Source organism: Carlito syrichta, unplaced genomic scaffold (assembly GCF_000164805.1).
Source record: "Carlito syrichta isolate Samal-C Ts95f unplaced genomic scaffold, Tarsius_syrichta-2.0.1 Scaffold95864, whole genome shotgun sequence".
In the NCBI taxonomy this organism is placed as follows: Eukaryota; Metazoa; Chordata; class Mammalia; order Primates; family Tarsiidae; genus Carlito; species Carlito syrichta.
This window is the reverse complement of record NW_007039960.1, coordinates 7,393-14,895: the sequence shown is the minus strand read 5'-3', so window position 1 is coordinate 14,895 and position 7,503 is coordinate 7,393.

Genomic DNA, 7,503 nt, shown 5'->3' with positions numbered 1-7,503 from the left:
CCTATATGTAGATTTATATCACTTTATCATTTTTAACTAATGGTAAGGTTTTTCATTTATTCACGTCGATATACTCCTAAGTAGAGCAACCCTTTATACTTCTTTATAATTTTTTATAATTTTCCATAGTGCAATGTGTGTGTGTGTGTGTGTGTGTGTGTGTGTGTGTGTGTGTTGTAGGTGGATAGAAAATGAGAGAGAAGGAAGGAAGGAAGAAAGAAAGAAAGGAAAGAAATGACCTGCTTCGAGATGAGAAAAGAGCAAGCAATTGCTAGTGAAGATGATGCCAGGTGGGGTGTAGCACAAAACTCCTGGGTCCTTTGACACACTACTGAAATGAATCTCAGAGCAGCCAGCATAGTTATAAATCAGAATTTATTAGAGAAAAGAGATGGGAAGAAAGAGGGAGACATGCCAGAGCTTCCATGGGGGAGAGAAAAACTGTACTTTTTGCTTTTGGCAAAAGGCCTGATATACTCAATATAGTGATTAATATGTTAATGAGTAGGTGGGGGTATCTATTCCAGAGAGATCATCATCTCTCTGCCTTTGATGGGTGAGGGGGTGAGGTGGCCTGGCAGTTCACACTGAACCCACATTCCAGCCCGCAGGATGGTTTGGCCTGTAGACAAGATGTGTGGATGCTTTCTTATTTTATAAAAGCTGCCTACAGAAATTTATGTATCTATGTCTAACCTGCTCTGACTATCCTGCCTCAGATTTACATATTAAATGTAAATCTAATATATAAATGGAAGCGCATTTATGTATTAAATTGTATATAATAGATGTATTTTATAAACTATCATTAATTCCTACATAGACAAGATTTATGACTTTGTATAATAATTAAGACACATTTCAAAAAAATTAAAATACATAAAACCCAGGATTCAGGAAGGTGAGAGCAGTATTTGTGTTGAAACATTTAGCATTAATAGAGACTTTATATTTTTACATTAAGAGTGAAGAAAAAAAACAGTCTTTAATGTATACAACATAGTTATTTTTAATTTTACTTAAGTCCTTCACCTCTCCTTGATTAGCCAAAACTATAAAAGCTCTTTCTTTAGCTCACTGAGTTATAAACAGAAATGAACAAGTTACCCAGGAGGTTGTTACCAACACAGAAAATCAATTCAATGCAAGCATCTTAATACACAAAGAATATTTATAAATAAGTAAATATTTCCTTTTCTGAAACAGACAAAGAAATTTCTTTCTATAAATGAGATATATTTCTTTTCTTTTCTTTTGAGTTGGAATCTCACTGTTGCCTAGACTGGAGTGCAGTGGCACAATCATGGCTTCCACAGCCTTGACCTCCTGGGTTCTCAGATGATCCTTCCACTTTAGCCTTCCAAGTAGCTGGAACTACAGGCGTGCGCCACCACACCCAGCTTATTTATTTACTTACTGTAGAGATGAGGTCTCATCATGTTGCCCAGGCTGGTCTCAAACTCCTGGGCTCAGGCAATCCTCTTGCCTCCACATCCCAAAGTGCTGGGATTACAGGTGTGAGCCACTGCACTCAGCTTATATTTCTTATTTTATATTTTATTTTCCAAAAAGGGAGCTAATGTTATTCTTTATTCAAACTATTAGAAAAAATATTGAAAATATTATCCTTTACTTTTCTTTTTTAAAAAAATTTTATTATAAAGATGTGGGGTACAATTCAGGGTTAGATATATAAACACTGATCATGCAGGTACCCTTGTTGATGAGATAAGCCCCTGCCTCCCCAAGCAGTTTCCCTCTACTGTCAATCCCTCCCCGGCCCCCGACAGTTTCTCACTACTGCCAATTGCTTTCTTGTAGCATTATGATTGTTCAAGATCCGCTTATGAGTGAGAACATATGGAACTGTTCTTTGTTTCTGTGATAAATCACTGAGTATGATTGACTCCAAATCCATCCAAGTAGCTGCAAAGTCCATATATTTGTCCTTCTTCATGGCTGCATAATATTCCATTGTGTACATGTACCACATTTCTTTACTTTTCAATAGGAGTGCAAAGAATCCATTGGAATAACACTCAGAAAGTGAGTATTTCTGGTCACAGGATGTCATCATTATCAGTTTTAATACAGACTGGCAAATCAACCTTCAGAGTAGCTGTCTCAATTGAATTGCTATCAGCAGTGAATGGAAAAACCTGTTTCTCATAATGTGACTGTCAGCATTTTATTATCAATTTGATGGGTAAAGAATAGTATTTCATTTTTATTCAAGTTTGTATTCACAAGTTTTGGTGCTAGTTTGCAACTTTGTAAAGCTTTTCTGTGTTCAGATTTCCTTAAAATTTTAAAGAATTTTGTCAGGTGTGGTGGCTCATGCCCATAATCCCAGCACTTTGGGAGGCCAAGGTGAAAAGATTGCCTGAGCCCAGGGTTTCGAGAACAGCCTGGGCAACATAACCAGACCTCGTATCTATAATAAATTTAAAAATTAGCTGGTCATATGGGCGCACACCTGCAGTTCCAGTTTCTTGGAAGTCTGAGGCAGAAGGATTGCCTGAGCCCTGCAGGTCAAGGCTGCAGTGACCGTGAGGGTGGCACTGCACTCCAGCCTGGGTGACAGAGTGAGACTTCAACTCAAAAAAAAAAAAAAATTAAAAAATTTTGAACTTACAAGGGAGTCAATAGATAGTACAGAGAATTTCTGAATACCCATGGTCCCCTAATATTAACATTGTACATGAACATGGTATATTTATCAAAATCAAGAAATTAATATTGATACGGCAATATTAATAAAGCTACTAAATTTTAGATATATTCAGATTTCTCCACTCATTTCACTACTGTCCTTGTTCTGTACCAGAGTCCAATCCAGGATCCCACATTGCATTTAGCTGTCCTGTCTTATTTGTCTTTGCCAATCTGTGATGATGTTTTGTTTTTTCCTTGTATTTCATGACTCTGTAACTTGTTGAATTTGCTGGTGAGAGGTAGGTCACGTTGAATGATCAACCTCTGAAGCCTGAGGTCAATTCCCAATTCCCTTACTTACCTGAGAGACTTTTGACTTGTTTTAGTCCACCTCATACCTCACTTTCTTTATCTGTAAAATAGGAGGTAACAACCTCAATAGAGATTGTGGAGATTAAATGGTTTTAATGTCATAGAATACTCAGTATTAGGTGGAAATGTGATGGAATTTAAAATACAACTTTGCCCTTAATTAAGCCCTGCATTCCAGAAAGAAAGAAATAGAACTTTCATCAGTTAATAGCATGGTGGCTTTCTTTTTAAAATAAATTTAAAAAACCCAAAAAACATAGGAGACAATCTAAGATGATGTCTGAGAACTAAGAACCATCTTATGATGATCAGAATGTGTGAAGGGACTTGGGATGCCCAAGGGAGGGAAAAATATTTTAAGCAAAGGTCAACTAAATATTTTTTGTTATTTTATTCTAGAGTTGTGGGGGTATGTGTGAGGGTTTACTACATAGGTAAATTGCCTGCAGGTGAGGTTTGGGCTTTTAGCAGGCTGTCTCTCCCCCTGATGGTGGAAGGTCAGCTAAATTCAAATTAATATCTGTAATGTTGCAGGTAGCATTCATTTGAAAGAATTGAAAATATTTTCCTTTTTTTTTTTTTTTTTTTTGAGATGGAGTTTCACTCTGCCATCAAGACTGGAGTGCAGGGGCCGCTCCCGGCCACTGCGGCCTCGACCTGCTGGGCTCCGGCGATCCTTCCGCCTCAGCCTTCCAAGTAGCCGGAATTATAGGCATGCACCACCACGCCCGACTGATTTTTTGATTTATTGTAGAGATGAGGTCCCGCCTGCCCAGGCGGGTCTCGAACGCACGGGCTCAGGCAATTCACTCACCTCAGCCTCCCAAAGGCATGTGATTACAGGCTGAGTCACCGAGCCCGGCTTAAAATATTTTTCAAGTAAAATATTAAAGATGGAAGTATTCATTTGTTGACAACATATTTTTTCTTTCACTTGTAACCTCACTGAACTTAATTTCGTCAGCAATGGCTCACGGTATACACTCAAGATGTGATGAAGCTAATTTTATTATGGGGCAAATTGCATGGTCATGGCATTTACTCCTTTATTGGTCTTTTGTTTATTGATTAAAAGAAGACCTTTATATATATTTAAGTATTCATTGAAGTTATGTATAGTAAATATTTTACCCAGTTTTTCATGTTTCCTTTACAGTTTCTTGTTTTTTCATAGGTGAGTTTGAAATTTTGATGTAGTCCGATTTATACTTTTTTCCTCTATTGTTTGTGTGAATTGTGTTATGTCTAAGAAAGTCTTCTCCATCTCAAGCTTTTGTGGATATTCCTTTATATCTTTCTAATAGTTTGAAAGCTTTAGTTTAGAATTCATCTGCTACATACTTTTGTATATGATACAAGGTAAATCTAGAGATTAGTTTATAAAAGAAAGTTGACTCCAAGCTGTTTCGAGAATATTCTGCTTTTGTCTATTGCTTTATAATTCCATAACCATCATATGCCAAGCTCCCGTATTCATTATTTGGTTCCTGGGCTCTCTATACCATTAAAAGCAAATTAATTTATTCTTAACAGAACCTAACTTTAATTATTATAGGTTACATCTTTTTTGGTATATGAAAGATAATGCCATCCTTCTTAGACCTCTTTCAAATTTCATGTTAGCTCCTCTTGAAAATTAATTTTTTCCAAAGGCATTTTAGAATATTTTAGGCTATTATTTTTTCAACTATTTCTTAGTCCCATTCTCTCTCTTCTGAAATTTGAATTGCATTTATATTAGGCCACAGCTCTTGGGTGCCATATACTTTTAAGTTTTCACCCTTCTTTTCTATTTATATTTTACTAGGACAACATCTAGTGGCCTGTATCTGATTTCATGAATTCTTTTTTTCAACCGTGTCCAATTCATGTATAAATCAGTCAAAGAACTTCTTCATCTACAATACTGAGCTTCTTATATCTAGTATCTCCTTTTAATTCTTTCAACATTTCCTATTCTTTCGTAAAATGTCCCACCTTCTCATGATATAGTTTGTCTCTTCTATGAGACCTACTATTTTATTTTTTTTATTTTTTGAGTCAGGGTCTCATTCTGTCACCCAAACTGCAATGTAGTTGCATGACCACGACTCACCACAGCCTCGAACTACTGGATTCAAGTGATCCTCCCAACTCACCCACCAGGGTAGCTAGGACTACAGGCATGTGCCACCATACACAGCTAATTTTTTGATTTTTGTAGAGACATGGTCTCACTATATGGCCCAGGCTAGTCTCAAACTCCTGGACTCAAGTAATTCTTCTGCCTCAGCCTCTCAAATTGCAGTGATTACAGGTATGAGACATTATGCTTAGTTTCGTTACTATTTTAAATTATCTGCTGGTTCTCAAAACTGGGTCATCTTGTTCTGTTGATTGCTTTATCTCTTGGCAATAGGTTATCTTTTTTTCTTTCTTTCTTTGTTTGTTTTGCATTTTTTGATTGAATGATGAATATTATATACAAAGATTAAAAGAACTTGAAGTAAAATCTATTTACACCACAAAAATGGACCCATTTTTTCTTCTTTCAGGTCAGTAAGGTTGAGTCAATATAGTTACTAGCTGAGTTGGATTTGGGTTTTCTTGTGGCTATTGTTATCTTTGGTGTACTACAGGTTTCAAATTTTTGGAGCCGTAGGCTGCTGTTGTCTTGTGTTTGGTTTGGGTTCTGGGAGGCCTGAAGGATTTCCTCAGTTTTCCGACCCTCCCTTCCACCAGGTTTTAGAGAATGCAGCATGTCTGCACTGCAGAGGGAGTTTCTCTTCAAGCTCTTCCTCCTCTCCTAATAGTAGACTGAAACTTCCTATTTTTTGATGTAATGCTCATGAAAAAGTGGATCTGCTTCTCATGTTCACCTTATGTGGCATCTGTGAGTTTGATTTTCTCGAGTGGAATTTCTTTGCATTCCTTTCTCTCCTTTTGTGGCACTTAAACTCTCCTGCAAATCTTAGGTAGTAGTAATTATTCCACATTTAAAATTTCCGATTAAATGAAACAAACCTATGCCTTTAAATACTACTCAAGGAAAGCCTTAAGGCATCAAACATTTAGCTCATTACTTGGATAAAATCAATTGCCAAATTACGGGGTCTATACATAGTCATTTTTCTTAACTTATAGATGGAAATTTTGGGGATTGTGTGAATTGTATTTTCCTGTCCTCTTTCTGCTTTGCAATGTTTTACTTACGTATATCAACAAGAAGTCTTGTAATCATAATCTGATACTCTGGGTTAATTTTTAAAATCTATTCTTCTTCTTGTATTATTACAGTTAATCTTGCTTTGGGCCTGTCTCAAAGAATTCTTTAACTTAGGAGTCAGCAATCTATGGCCTGTGAGCCAAATATGGCTTCTCATCCTCCACCTGCTTTTGTAATAGTTTTCAGAAAACAATTTTGTCCATTCATTTAGGTCTTTTCTAGGGTCATTTTTGTGGTACACCTTTAAATTTTTATAGTTGTGACAGAGACTATACCACTCACAAAGCCAAAAATATTTACTATTTAGTTGTTTAAAGAAGAGGTTTGCTGATCCCTTCTTAACATATTGGCTTTCCCTGGGGAACATTAATAAATGCATCTACTCCAGGACCCTAAGAAGCTCAACTTTACTAGACTGGGGGTAACGAAGACTCCATCTCCTGTTCAGAATATTCCTTAGTCATATTATTGTTGATTGATCCCAAGATATTCACCACTTTTTTGAGCATTCTTTCTATGGCTGCTGACAATAGTGTCAGGAAATTGGAACCCTGGGTTTTAGATGGTACTCTGACTAATTCCAGGGATGAAATAGAGGCTGAGAATTAAGAGTCATTGCTTGTTAGGTACTGTAGATAATAAAAACTAGAAAGCTCAGGTCTTTCCTCAAAAAGCTAAAGTCACAGAGACTAAAAATTAGTCATATTTAGGGAGTCTTAAGTACCAGCTCTTCATGTTCCTTATTATAGAGATGAGGAATATGATCCCTAACTATTGGGATGTTTGTTCAAATTCTCATTGTGTTTAGGAAATCTGGGCCAAGGACCTAAATATTTTCAGATTGAATGTGGTTTTCTTCTCATAATCAAGAGTTAAATTGTGTTCTTCCTATTCTTCCAGAGAACAAACTACTTTTTATTATGATTGTTGTGTAACAAAGAAAATAATGTGGAAAACAACAAAATAGCCTAAATGTATTAAATCTGTCTTCTGATATTGGCTCTGAGAAATGTTGGGCTTTAAATCTAACTTTTAGTGTTTGAGACTTTAAGGTATACTGTCCTAGCTCTTTATAACAGCTATCTTATATACATCTCATGAAATATGTGTCAGATAAATACTATAATCACCATTTTCCCTATGTTGAAACTTAAAGTTTATGACAATGAGGAAAACTTGCTCAAATTTCTTTTTTTTTTCCTTCCTTCCTTCCTTCCTTCCTTCCTTCCTTCCTTCCTTACTTCCTTCCTTCCTTCCTTCCTTCCTTCCTT